The 15485-nt window shown below is 35.9% G+C and overlaps 1 protein-coding gene across 1 annotated transcript in view; it reads right to left on the bottom strand.

Moving 5' to 3' along the window:
• Positions 1-12474, bottom strand: part of LOC150088226 (uncharacterized) — a 71459-nt gene extending 58985 nt beyond the window's left edge. Inside the window, exon 1 of the mRNA XM_090369396.1 lies at positions 12386-12474. The gene's annotated coding sequence lies outside the window, so the exon portion shown is untranslated. The remainder of the gene's footprint in view (positions 1-12385) is intronic.
• Between the last annotated feature and the right edge of the window lie 3011 nt (positions 12475-15485).

Genomic DNA, 15485 nt, shown 5'->3' with positions numbered 1-15485 from the left:
ATATGAATAACACGCTGCTCTATCGTGCACTCTAACGTAACCTTCTTGTTTTGTTTCGTTTATATGCGTGGTTTGATAATTCTGCTTGTCTTCCTATAAGCGACGCCGATCTTGTTGAGGCCTTTAGTGCTGCAGTGAAACGTTGGACCACTTCTTACCATGAGATTATCAATAAAGATTGAAAGAATATCAATGAACCAAATATCGGAGGAAATCATAAATATTTGCTTGAAGAAATCAAACACTGTGCAATGGAATTTATACCTCTCCAGGAAGTTCACATCATGAAAACCCTCCAGAATCCCAAGAGAAGACTGTATACGAAAATAGAGACATTTAGATATGGGTGGAGCTGTACATGTGCCCAGACCTATATTCACCGAGAAGGAATTTGCATCGAAAGCTTCAATCCAGGTGTCAACAGTACTTGGTGGTATAACATTCGTTAAATAATAAAGGCCTTCTGGTCAACTTTTTTGCACCAAATTTCATTTAATAGTAATGCATAAAATGCATTATGCTGTATGATTATGTAAAATCTTAAAGATAATTTTACTTAACCTTATTTTTTATATCGGTAAATTTGATTAGCTTTTCAATTAACAGCGAAATAAATATTTTTAAAAATTTCGGTATGACTGGAGTATGACAGTGTATTTGAATTAGCAACGGAAAGGATACTTTGATAACAACTAAAGGTGCTTTGACAACACGTTTACATTATCTAGGACTCGTTTACAAGTGACATTTAAACATTTTGCGTGATCATTTCGTTTTTCTTTTGTAATCTTCGGATAAGCAAGATGCTCGTACCACATTCGCTGGCTGTGGTACCTTGTTTGATCCTTTCCTGAGGGTGTTATGTGCCGACGGCACGAATCCAACTGACAGAAGGTTAATGAGCGCGCTTCAGATAGCAGGAAATGACAGCGTTCTAGAATCTTTAATAGAATAATGCTCGAGGGAATATCTTTGTACAGAACGAAGAACAGTAGTCGCCGACAATTATCAGTGACGTCTTATTGAACTAGTAGATTGTCCGAGATATACCAGAGGATGAGGAGAGACCTCAGAAAGCGGTCTTACTCGACGTTCTCATGGAGAGTAATACTAGCAATGCTGATTGCAGATTGTGCAATAGGCTTGCAGAGATATGATCTTAACTATCTCGAGATCAACAAGGACACTCTCTAATAAACATGGGGGATGGGGAAAATTATTGGAATCTTGTACTTACAACTCGTGCATTTCAAGGGTGTGTTGTTTCACGAAACACATTCCTTTGTATTTTGTAATCAGTTTTACTAGAACCGTTCGGCTAGCCGTTGGCGCTGCTCTGCTCTACTTTGTCCATCGGGTAAGGACGCTCGGCTCCGTATGTATCGATGTATGCATGCAGCCAAATATACTTTAATATATCAATATATCAATATTAGTTGCAATATACCGATGTGTGATTTTCGATTATTATATGTTCTATATATCGATTTATCATCATCATTACTATTTATTTATTTTACTTTAATTTTGGACAACCCTATTTTCCAACCACTACGGAATTCAGGGCCAGTAAAGTATTCAGAACGGGAAGATTAAATCCCATTGGTCTCAATTAAGAGGAGTGTACTGTGGGAAAAAAAAAAAAAAAAAAACAGAAAATTTTTGTTCGGAAGTGAATATTGGTCACACTTTCCGTTTTTAATACTTGTTCTTTGAGAACTGGTAATAAAATCTGACCACAGTCAAAGCGTGACACCTTCAGCCCTGGCTGATATTTCATTCAAGCCATTCGTGCCACGAAAGCTTCAAGGAAAGTACCCCAACACGTGTCTTTGAGAAGTAGCTGTAAAGAAGAGCTCGCCACTAACGACTTAATTATCGAAGTTCGGCAAGTCTCTGTTTGAGCGTCTGTGGATCGCTTGAAATATATTAATTTTTTTGTTTTTTTCATTAACGTTTTGTCCTCGAAATACGCTGCAATATTCACGCCACGGTATGCTAATACAAAATGTGATCGTAGTATTTGCTGCATCAACTTTTGTTCTGACTAAAGTAGTTTTTATTTAGGGTAAGTGGTATTCATTATCTGCTGTAATACACTGTTAGAAACACGTCCCTGGTCCAGCGCCATGGAAATGTTTTTATACTTCTCCATTTCTATCGCATATCACTAACACGTTCTTCTTCTGCTACCGAGGTCATAAGAAGAGTTATCTTTCTCGCTACCAACTGTTGGGAATAATAAAAGTCGTAAGTATCATCTCTTACTGCAGGCATTCTTACATTACGCAAACAGTTATTTTGTATTTCAAAATATTAGATGCGTGTTCCAATAGAAATGGCTTCTCATGCTATAATGTGGCAAGCGTACTCGGTGTTGTTAACCGCGATGTAACAAATGGAGAGTTAGAAATATAAAATAATGTGAACAGAATGTGCTTTCTAAAAATTTCCAGGGCGTTCAGAAAATTCGGAATCATTCGAAGTTATTGACATTTTGGAGTAACAACGACTTAATTTTCAGAAATAACTTGAAGTAAATTTTAAAATTATGAAAAATTTAGTTTTATTTTTACAGCTTTGTGAAAGAAACAGCCAAAAAAGATATATCCATGCCGAAATGGATGTCTGGATCCATTAAGATCTGCAAGAACCAGTTATTAACATTTATTGATAGGTGTCTCATTCATTTGAGAGAAAAATGAAAGAAGCGATATTCAATGAGAGATATAAATAAAAAGCATGTTACCGGCAAGGTATTTTACTGGTTATATAAACAAAGCACTTAGTTTATAATTTACAATATTCATTCTCAAATATTTTTTAATACAGTCGACTTTTCAAAGGCGTTTATTAGCAATTTGAAGATATGAGTAAATATCTGTGATCATTTTTTAATCATATTAAAGAATTTATAAATAAATAATCTTTATAATAAATAAAAGAAATAATTTATAATATTATAATACATAAAATAAATAATCTTTATTAAATGAAGATTATTTACATAATCATATTAATATTACTTAATATTAACGCAATATAAAGTATTAATTATAATATTAATAATAATATATTTTTAATAATGATAAGTATTATTAAAGAATATTGACCATATTAAAGAAATATTTAATATTAAGAATAATATTTGAGAAATTTGTAAATTATCTGTACATATTCTTTAATGTTAACAGTTAAATGTACAAATATGTATTACAAGGCAGACAAAGGAAAATCATCATCATACTTCATCAAGGAAAATGTAGACGGAAAATATTGTCTACCAATAGGCTTTATTATTAATTATTATTAGTAGTAGTAGTAGAGTGTTATTAAAATAAGTTTATTGATTTAAAATTAGTTCATTTTACATATAATTGGGTTTGTTGATTAACAATAATTATTCATATCTCTAATTTGGTAATAAAATATATATATATATATATATATATATTATACGTCTTTTTCTTTTTTTTTTTTTTTTTTTAAATTTGGCTATATTGAAAGATATTTGACATTGTGTGACTATAAATGTTAGGAGTTAGTGCTATACTCATCAGTTTAGTATTATTTAAAAAAAAAAAAAAAATAGCAACTCCGTGTAGAAGGAAAAGTAGGTACTTTAAATCTTACCTCCGAATAATATTTAAAGTACCCACTGCCTTGTACTCGTATATGGATTCAGTACTAGGCCAACTTGTACTGAATATTGAGTTCAGAGTTCAAAGCTAATGGAAATTATATTACTTTTACTTTCACGTTTAATTTTTGTGGTTATTTTTAAGTGCCGCTTTTCACGGTGAGCTCCACGCCACTCCACCTGACGTGTACAAGAAACAGCCTACAATGAGTGTCACCACAGTCAGACATTGTTTCCTGTTGCGCCTCAGGTGAAGCGGAAGAAATTGACTGAGTGAAAGGGCTGTTAGTACTGCATGTTTGGAACAGTCGGTCATCCCGACCCCATATATGTGTGTGTGTTTTCGCAGTCAGTGACTGGCGGCGACACTTTAGTTAAATAAATTTAAATCATTATGAATGGACTACTGATTGTATCTGAAACTGCCTTGCTCTCTGATGGGAAGTTAAGTCCATCACTTATGGAAAAATCATTATAAAGAGAAAACTATATCCATAATAAAACAGTGCTAAATCACCAAAGAGCAACTCTTTAATTTATGTGTAAATAATAATAAAAAGTAACTTGATATTCCTCTGTTTTTCAACATGACGGTCATTATAACTTTGTTTGATTTCATAAGTGGTATCAGTATATTTTCAAAAAAGAAACTGCTAATAAACCCTTCTCTAATTAAAAAAAAAAAATGCTAATAACCGCCTTCTCTCCTCAACTCAGTGTTGTCCCACGTACTCCAAAATACTATTTTCGCTTTAAGAAAAATCTCTTTAAATGTTATTCTCCCTCCCAACCTATCGAGATCTTGCAAGTTATAAGATGAACGGACTCGGTGAAACCCTCGTGCACAGTTGATATAATCACCGGCCTCCCCACAACGAGTGGAAAAGACCCAAGTCCAATTCAGTCAATGACAAGGAATTTTTATGGGCCTTTTTCGGAACATGACTGAGTTATTTGGTCTCATGAGAAAGTGCATGTCCCGATTTACGAATCTTATTTATAATAATTCCTCCTGTTTCTGACCGAATTTGAATACAGACCCCCCTCCAAGCGAATTGCAAGTGGCGAGCCCACTCACTCCCTGAAAATGATAAGTATCTCTAGCAAAACGATGAAAGGATTACTTTGGGTATCTGTATTTAATTTTGTGTTCCTTATACTAGTTTTGAAGAAAACTCAATTTATTTTGTATTTTCTGAAAACAGGGTTGCCACTCGCCATAAAAAAAGATAAAAATAAATCGGAAAGCAGTCATTACACGGTCATAAACTACTTATTATCTCTTCTAACTCTAGAATTGATTGAATGCTATCACTCGGAAAATCAACTTTCTGAAAATCCGGAATAATCAATTTTCTTAAGTTGTCATGACGAAAATTAAAGACTCCGTCATGTGATGAGGTACTCCAGAAAACGATAAGATGGCCGACGATTATTCTGGATATAACACGTCTGATTAAGTCATCAGCGAGCCGCAAATAATTGGTTCGATAGTTTTAAGACAATAAAAGAAGATACTTGTCCACATCTTGAATAACAGGTATCTTAAACAACGTGGCTGTGTAACGTTCTATGACGAGCACGTGCCGAGCGAGTGCAGCGATCAAGTCCGATTAGCGAGCAATAAAAGACAAGTCGTACAACTGCAGTAGTAGCAAACCATGCATTTCATTCGGAAATCTTGTTCGGGTAAATGAGCCAGCCGTTTCCTCGAGTCGGTCAAGTAATCCTAGGTAAGAGAATACTTACTCACCTTCTGCACGGTGCAGTTGCGCCTGCTCTCACGAACGGTTGAAACCGATACAGTTAATAGCACCACTGACTTTCCCCTATACGCAGTCGGAGTGATCTGAAATAAGTTGGCGGAGCCTGCCGGACATCTACGTGCCGTTTCCTGAAGAGGCCCCCAGTGTCAGGTGGCCAGACAACAGCCGTCGCCATTTAGCACGCGCTAAGGAGGTCAACGCGGGCCTTCGTTCCGAACAGGCTGCTCTGATTAAGGCTGAGATTATCCGCTATCCTGATTATTACTGTGTGGACAACGTGACTGGAAATTTTGCATGCTGCGCGGAAAACATCATGAATACTTGAGTAAAGCACCAGTTGCGATCAAAATGAGCGTCGATTGATGGCATTTTTAATGGCATTTGGAATTTTTGGCGCAGTGATTAATATTAGAAGGAAATATGACAACTATAGCCCGAAATGCGGTAGCCAAACACTGCTCGCGCCCACCGACACCCTAGGTGGTGTAAACGGGTTACGCCTGGTTACTCTTATCTATAAGTCCATCTTAGTTTCTCCCCTTACTCTCTCTCCCTGCCCTTTCTGTGTCTCCGTGAATGTACGTTTATCAGTATCCCTCCCTGGACCATTCTTTCCTATGTTAATTGGGAAGAAACGAAGGATCAAGTGTCTACATTACAAAACACTTTCTCTTGCACTTTTTGTGAAAGACTTTAGCTTTAGTCCTGTGGTCAAAACCGGTCTGTCCCGACGCAGTGATCCACTTTTTACGTCATGGTGACCTACCTCTAACAAGTTCACTTTGTTAAGGAAGGAATTTTCTCTCTCTTTCTCTCTCTCTCTCTCGTAAAGTGGAGTGAAAAGAGATGGAACTTTCTTTCTTTTCTCCCTAACTTTCTCCATTTAATCTTGTTCGACTCTCAGGAAACAAGTTAGAGCAAGGCTTCTAAATTAATTTATGATCTTCAGCGTGATGTCGCGAATGCTATTTGAAATGTTAATGAATGCTATAAAAGTTTATAATCTCATTTTAGATAATAACGAGGCAGCTTGACTGGTCCTAGCACCAGGCAAGTCCAGATCCAGTGTACCTGACCAGGGCTGATCTGCTCCACTAGAAGATCACGAGTTCAACATTTCCAGCACCGGGAAAGAATCAGCGCTTCACCTGTATAGTCATTATAATGTTTATTGGCACGCGAGAAGAAGGAATGGCTATGTAAGTAGGGGTTAAGTCAAGGAAATCGAGAATTACGATACACCCACCTTTCATGTTCAAAAGCAATAAACACGTGATAAAATCCCGATGAATGAAGTCCGTGAACTCAATTCAGCCTTGTTATATGGCTACTCCAGTGCCCAATCTGAATGTTCTGTCATCGCATTTGGAAACACTTACATTACGAGAAACGGGTAACATATGGTGCGCGTGCAATTCGAGAAAATGAAGTTATTGTTTTTCGAGATGAGTGTGGATGTCCTTGAACATTCAATGGGAATAAAAAAAAAACAGTATGCTCGTTTGTAAGAAGGGTGTAACAACGATGAAAACTATCTAGGAGGCTTCTGAGAAAAGAATGTCAGGAATGTGTGGCGTGACACGAGTAGAAAAACAACACCTTGAACATTTTCCTGATTTCTATTGAAGTGCTAAAATACTACCTTTCCTATCTCCTTCCCAACAATCTTGGATTAGTTTGGATACGAAAAACTGTATATTCTTAGAGAAGACTATATTTGGTTTTGTTTTGCCAATCACCGAATGGGAATGGGGGAATGAAAGTGACATTCCAATCCTTTCGCTACTCACAACTGGAAAACCGCAAGGCAAAAGTGTTTTGCTGTGAAGTTTCAGAACAAACAAGGAAATTCGCAAGTTCCGTTCCGCTGTGCCGGATACCAGGCATCGCACGTGTGGATGACGTCACGTTCCGTCGGTGAAGTGCATTGCCGATTACTTCCAAGCTGTGTTACGCTATATATGGCAGGGTGTGGCCTTGTGATACCGTCGGGCGATGTGTTACTGAATTTTAATATGCGAGACGTAGGGTGCCGATGTTTGTTTCTCCGTAAGGCTAATGTGAAATTCCAGAAAGCTATTGCCAAGCGATACCTGTCATGAACCAACTGAAGAATTTAAATTGGTCAATCTGATTGCATTACGTAAGTTTTGCATCCGCCTTTTAACAGAAAAGAACTTAGCTGCCGTTCATTATGTAGAACAGTATTTATGGATTCGATTTTTGCTTTTAAATTTATGAAATAAATCAATTGGGCACAAAGGAAAACGTCATGAAAAGCATCTGAAAAAAAATCTAAATATAAAAATAATGGAATTTTCATAGCCTCTAAAATTCATTGCAAATTTCCACTCACTTAATAGACAGACCCTGAAAACACACAAACACTCTTCATATAGAACTGTAGAAGAAAGAATGGAAGTTTTCGGTGAATTCAACACCTCGAAATAATTTCACTTGCAAAATAAACTTCAAATTATATTTTCTGCGATTTTTCAGTCATTTCTGTTGAAAATTATTTCTGTTGAATTACTTCGTGGCACGTTGAAACAGAATTTCGTTTTTACATGCTTTACTGGAATTTTTATACTTCGGAATTGTTCTAATTCAGGTTTTCTCTATCGGTACTTCAACTTATGATTATCGCTTGACGCGTTTAATTTTTTTCTGCATATACAGTTCGTAAGAAATGCTCATCATTCGGTAATGAAACCAAATAACACAATGAAACCAAAGTGGTTTCATTGTGGTTTCGTGAGCTTATTTAATTAAGACTGCGTTCAATACAAGGTAAGATTATTGGGAATCACTAGATGGTGATTGTGATTGTTTTGAAATGAGATTTAAAGACCTAAAACGGTCAAGAGCTTTAACAAAAAACAGATTTTAAAGGTGGTTGAATATATTCAGTTCTTATACTCCGGAACTCTTTCTAATTACCCTTCCTTTTAAACTTTTCATGCAACATTCGCACTTCAGAGAACGCTACAGCATCTGTAGATGCCAGACTTGTTTAAACAATATTTTCATATTTAATTTTCTTCCTTTTCACCACAGCGCATGAACCATAATTCCTCTTTTAAAAAAGCAAATAGCACTTTTTTTTCTGAATTATTTTATTTTTTACCTGTAAATGATCTAACGACCGCGTTTCTCAGGGGTGTTAGATCATAGCAAGGTTTGCCGCAACATAATGGTTGTAAACCATTATAGCTTTATAGGAAGCAGTTGTTAGAAACCAAATGCTTCCCTTCTGGATAGAAATTCTAGATTAAAGACGAATAAAAAATTCTAAAATATGACCTTTCAGAATAACTCTTTGAGAATCATTGAGAGGGGGAAAGGCCATTCGGTACCATCAACCAACAAACAGCCATTGCTTTTAAATCTTGAATATAAACGCTAACTATTCTTCAAACCTTGATAATTCCTTAGATCTTGCATTCTCGTCTAGTCGCAGATAATCATTATACGATTACTAACAACTGTTTTGAATATTAATTAGGATTTTCGGAAGAAACAATGAAAATTATTATGCACGCATGGAAAACCACAATCCAGGCACGAATACGCAAGGATATAAACATGAATGTCTTAATCTGTCTCTTGGTTATATCATGATCCTTTTTGACAGTGGCCTACAGACCTTTCTCTTCAGTCGAATATTTGCCACAGTGTCTGAAGGTCACTAGCTTCTTCATTTATTTATACGCGAATTATTAACATTCTTTGTTTTTCTTTTTCCTCTTCTGCAGAAGAAGAATTCTTTTGGAAAAAAGTCGAGAAATTAATTTTTAAATAGCACCCACAATAATACTTTACTTTCAGAATAAAACTTTCTCTCTGATTTAATCGTGATGCATAATATATTTAAAGAAATATTCTCATTCTTCTTGTAAAAAAAAAAAAAAAAAAAAAAAAACACTTCGAAATGATACCAAAATAACATTAACAATATTTCTTTCTTTTTTTTTTTATGTATTTCTGATACCTTTTGTCTTTTAAAATGTTTGTAATTAAGGACCTGTTAAAATATGCTTTATATATATTGAACACAAATAAAATGAGGGGCTTTCAAAATAAGTGTAAACTAATGTGCATTAAGCCTAATTACGTATCCCTTTTTTGCAACAGTAACTTAATATTAATATCGCATTTCAAAAGTCAAGTTCTGTCCTTCATAACACATTCTAAAACAAAAAAAGAAATTCTCATGTTCGATTTTTAATCTCCACCCAGTAATTAACCTGAAAAGCGCAGTATCGTGCTGCTAACTGGGTTGAAAAGGGAATTGAGTACGTAGTATAATGCAAAAAAAAAGACAACATTCCTAATTGCACTTCTCAAAACTTAAAATTGCGCTATTAAACAATTAATAAAGAAAAAAAAAAAAACAGCAACATACCTTATATAAATAACCGAATTGGCCTGTTTAACTCTATCCAAAAACTGCTTTGTATCATCTAAAAGAATACACAAAGCACAAAAATCGAATTAGGTAACGTACGCAATATGTTAAATTTCAGACGCTTTCGATTATCAGGTAATGTGCATCAAGTCTTTTTATACTTTCTTCGAGAAGTTCGTGTTTTATCCTGAAACCTTCCCTGAGACTAGAGAACACAATCTGAAAATCTGGTGTTGATTGGACTTTTCCTTATCGAGTAATGCCCATACATCCGAAATATATCTCCATTTTACCATTTATGTATAGAAGTAACTCAGAATTTTACAAAAAAATAAAATAAAATAATAATGCTTTTCCTAATTTCTTTTGGTCTCATTTTAATGCAACTTTGGATCTCTCGAATGATCATTTTAACCGAACTAAATGTGAAATTTTATGAATATTCATCTACTGGGAGTTGGGTTGTTGCATGAGGCCGGACGGACGGACGGACACAGTGAAGACAATAGGCTCTTTACTCCTTTGCGAACAAACTCTTAAAAAATCGCTGGGATACTTAAATTTTAGAGACCTAAATTCTGTCATATAATTGAATTTTCCGTTATACTCCCAGGCGAACATATAGGGTTAGAGAAGTGCACAAAAAAGGATAAGAATATCATCGTAATTTGTGGTAACAGGTGCTTGATTCGCGCCTACTGCTAAAATACTAACGAGGGTTTGGTTTTCTGAGCCCCCCTTAAGTTTTCTAGGTCAGCCTCTGGCACAGTACAAAAAATGCTGTAAATAACTACTGCCACGTACTGTATTAAGACCCATATAATTATTTATTAAATATTACTTAATTTAAAACCAGTTCTTTGGCACGTGATGTGCTTGTTGCGCATTCTGTTCCTGCGATATTGCCTGAAGAGTTGAGCAATTATCACGGTGGTTCGAAAAAAAAAATAAATAAATAACATGACATGGAATATGTAACGCAATTTGATTACAACGTACTGTTCGTCACACATTTGCGAATGGTTTGTAAAAAGGGAACACAGAAAGCATTCGCTTTTCACAAATATCCAATTAAATAATAATAATAATAACTTCGGTGATATTAGTAATAACAGTTGACATCCGACAAGACGTGTTTTTTTTTTGGTCATTTCATTCACCTCATTTTTTTTTTCGAAGTGTACATATTGCAGTTCTTAAAATAAAGCTATATTTTTATGGTTTTTTGATTTTCTAACTATAGAGATTTCACTGTTCAAATAACGAAAACAATTTTTATCCTTATTTTAATACCTTAATGGAACTCTTGTGAATGATCTGCCTATACAAGTATATAGGGTCAATCATAATTATTATACTTATTTTGCAGTCTTAAGAGTCAAAAGTAAAGCAAAAATAACATAAAGGCACAATTGATGCTTTTGTTTCACTCCATCCAAGCTTGAAATTACCGGATTACTTCCAATCCTGTAATCACAAGCACATTACTACCAGAGAGTACTAAGACCTACGGGCGCATCCAAGGGAGGACGAAGGAAAGTTGTCCCCTTCACTCTCCCCGTGGATGCGCCTGTAGGTCTTATTATATCGTGAAATATCATACTAAAAAAACATCATGGGTGTTAGACCCATGAAGAAAAAAGCAGTTTTTCAAGAACAAGATTAAGACAGACATGGAAACCCTCGCTATTCGACACCCCTAAAGAAAAAGAATACTTTAGGAGAATACTAAAGAATCTGAAGCGAAGTGATAAAAGTAAAAGGCAAAAATCAAGATAACTTGAAAGAAAAGCAGTCTTGCCTGTCTGCCGTATTATTTCAAGGGTGTTCATATTGAAAATCCAAGCGATGTTTGGATTTTCATAGTTCATATAATTAAAAAAGGCGTATGAGTTTACTAATCTGCGTTTAGATCTGTGTTCCTTGGGAAAAATGAGTACTGCCTGAAACCGCAAATTGCTGATCAACATGCAGTCTGTGAATGGAGGAACACGTCTAAATATAGAGCACGTTTGTTATCAGGTATTTTTTTTTTTTAACATTTCCAACTTTTTAGATAGTTCGCGCATATTTATATATTATGGCATTATGGATAACAAAGGTCAAACCCTTTCAATTCAAATATTACACTGTAATCATTAAAAAAAAAAAAAAAAGGCGACCGAAATAAACAACTTAAAGTGATATTTGGTGTTGCTCAATCTTCTCCTATGAAATATATTTAAAAATAAATTTCTGTATCGTAAATTCTCTGCTTCAAACTCTTCTCAGCCCTTAAGCCAATGAGGAGAAGAAAATAAATAAATAAAATCCAGAAATATATGTTAAGCATTTGCCTTTCGAGAAATATTTCCCACCACAATTAATCGATAGAAAATTTTCTTAATTCCGAATGGCACTCAGAACTTGCTTCGATCAAAGTCACACCATTATAGCCTATTGTTAAAGTGTCAAGTCAGCGTTACTCACCTACTACCGCTCGAGCTCCGAACCGTGTGCACGAAAGCGACAGTACTAGTGACAACTTTGCTAACCTCCGCAGCGATCACCGTAAGCCAATTACCCACTTACCTTAGCGTAGGATGGACGTCCTTCAGGTGATAGGGTGCTTGTTGTAGCACGTGAGCGTGCAGTGCCCACCTCTGGAAGTGGCAGTAGTGACTTGACTTATATAGGCAGCCACACGGGGGGTCGGATTGCGCGGGGGTGTACAGCTGTTGGGGAAAGCTTGATCTGGTCTGCTGCTATAATAGTGCCGTAAAGGGATGGGCAGAACACTCCACCCGGACTCTGGCAAGAGGACGGAGGGAGGTCATTGGTCAAGGACTTGTGCGTAAGATATGACGATAGCACACGGGGAATCTTTGTCTTCATCGGACTGCACTTCACTTTAACACTTTCTTCTTGTTCTTTAATCTTGATGTTCTTTTGCGATGAACAGATTTCTACCGTGGTGTGTAGAAAACCATTCATTTCGATTGGTGAGCGGTAACCGCTCGCTGTAACCCAGCAGCTAACCATGGAAGTAATGGAATATGAACAAATCTATCATAAACATTTACCAACCAGCTTTAAAAGCATAACACACACACACGCAGAAAGGGTGAGAGTACTTATTTTAACTGTCTTCATTTTTCATAGTATGAATTTCTTTGAAAACTATTAAGCTGGTCACTTTTATTTGTGTATCAATGCGATGTTGTATTTTCCTGTCCCCATCGTCCGAAGTAATAATTACAAGCGGGTCTCGAGAGGATCTCATAGGCAAAAGTTCAACTTTTTGGAACGAAAATTTTCATCATCAAATTCTAATAATAATTTTAAAAACACTTTAGTTAGCGATGTTATACGTGATTCTTCTTAATGCCCGAACACACACACACACACACAAGAGAAGACGAAGGAGTTTGGTTCACGATGCATCAGTCTCATAATCTCAAGAAAGTCACTACGAGTTGCCTCGGTCTTGCACTTCAAATAAAGAGTATTGCTTCGTAAGAAATATATTTGAAATTAAGAAAGAACTTTGTCGAAAAAAAATATATTTCTATTTTCGACAAAGCTTATGAACACTTGGAGACAAGTGCTCTATTAGGTAAATTGAAAAAAAAAAAAATGTTTATTTACCTTCTAAATTTACACAGTATAAATTCGTGCGAGCAAACGACTTTTCCAACACGGTCCTCTAGTGATTAAAATAATGTTAGGTAATCCTGTAACACAAAACAAGCACGATAAAAACGATCTTCGAGCTGCTGCTGCTACTTCAGAATCCTGCTTCCTGTGGGCCTCAAAAAAAAAAAAAAAAAAAAATGGTTCTGCAATCTATATTAGTTTCCTTTCACCTTCATATATTCCATGGAACAAATATATTAAAAAGATATATTAAACTGCAGATATATTAAAAAGAATAAAACTATAAATATTGCCTAAAAATCAAATTCTAATAAGTAATTTTTTTTTAATTTTCAGTAAATATTTTAATACTCTATTTGTTTTTTCGAGTCTTTCAAAAACCAAAAGGTATACGCTATTCACCTAAAAAAATTCAGAGTATACAGCGTATACCCTCTGGATTTTTGTAGATATATAGCGTATATATTCTGGCTTTTTAAGTGGAGGGTATACCCTCCCCTACAGCCCTGCAGCCAACCCATTTTGAGCTTGAACAATTGCAGGGGAAGAATACATCTCGCGCATCTTTCACAAATCTCTTGTGTCTCAGAATTAACTTTTTTTTTGTTCATTCAGGCAGCAACTTGATCATATTTGGCCTATCGCCCCCCCCCCCCCCCCAAAGATATTCTTGCCACCCGGTGTGTCCTCTTTAGTGTCTTCATAATCCTTTCATAGTGAAAGGCTTTGGCCCTTTTGAAAAGGTCCGATTTCGAATCCCTCGATAGTGCGAGAAACTTTTTGAAGAAAAGTAATGTCCATTCTGGTTTTCATTGTACAGACAGAAAAACTAGCCTTAGAGCACGTGCAGTTCATAGCGACACGCCTTACAACCTGGGCTGCCACGCTAATTAAAAATTCGAATTGACCCTTTAAAAAGTAGAAGTAATCGCAGCATAACTTCGTTAGCTAATTTATGCCACATCATCAGCAAAACGTTGTGACGCTAACGTTGTTTACCAGTTACGACTACATTTTACGTAACTTTTTTTTTTTTTGCGTTAATGTCGTACACGTGCCTCCTCGTTTTTCCAGTTAGGATTGACGCAAATTAACTTCGTGTGACGATGAGAGTGCCTTCTTTTTATTTCCACTTTCGTCGTTCGGCAGTCAAGAATGGTAACAGCATGCTACTCCCTCCCTCCCTCTCCGTTATAAGTATTATTTTTTTGAAAAAATGTGCCTTTCTAAAAATTGCTTCTAAAGTAATTGCTTTATTGTCCAATGTGTGACTGCAGCATCTCCCCCCCCCCCCGCCTTCCCTTTCTTCGTTGTGGTTACCATCCTTCGAAAAGTACCATTTGGTAAAACTGGGGAAATCTTCATGTTTTATCCTCAATTAAAATTCGTGTGCGTACCATAGGCGAGAAATACAAAATAAACTTTAGCACAAATCATTCAATACCGTATAAGCAACCATTTACTATGTTGAAGTTCAAAAATTCCTTAATTAACTCAGTTAACAATGCATCTGGTCCTGATGGCATATATTATCTCATGTTGCAAAAGTTAAACGAAAACACCCTTCATTCCTTGCTGTTTTTCTTTAAGCGAATCCTCTTCGAAAATTACTATCCTAGCGCTTGGCGCCACTCAGCTTGTATCGGCTTTTCCAAAAAAAAAAAAAAAAAACCAGGAAAAGACCAAACACATCCACAGAATTACCGACCGATTTCTCTAACTTGCTGACTCGGAAGAAAACTGGGAAATTATCTGCAACCGACTTAAGTGGTATCTGGAATCGTAATCACTGATGAGCGAAAATCAATATGGTTTTCGGAAAAATGGGTCTTCCTTATATATCATGGTCAAAGTTAGGCAAACATTCGGAATGTTTTCATTAAAAAAGAACAGCTGGTAATGGTATGTCTCGATATTCAAAAGGCGCTTGACGCCACTTGGCGTTTTGTTGTTTTTAGAAACCTATACATACTTGCTTTAAGACAGTGGTTCCCAACCTTTTTTGACTCGCGAACCCCTTTCAACATAATATTTT

Source organism: Mastigoproctus giganteus, chromosome 3 (genome assembly GCF_048544385.1).
Source record: "Mastigoproctus giganteus isolate SK-2022 chromosome 3, ASM4854438v1, whole genome shotgun sequence".
In the NCBI taxonomy this organism is placed as follows: domain Eukaryota; kingdom Metazoa; phylum Arthropoda; class Arachnida; order Uropygi; family Thelyphonidae; genus Mastigoproctus; species Mastigoproctus giganteus.
Note: the sequence above shows the minus strand (reverse complement) of the source record. Positions and strands in the feature narration are given on the sequence as shown.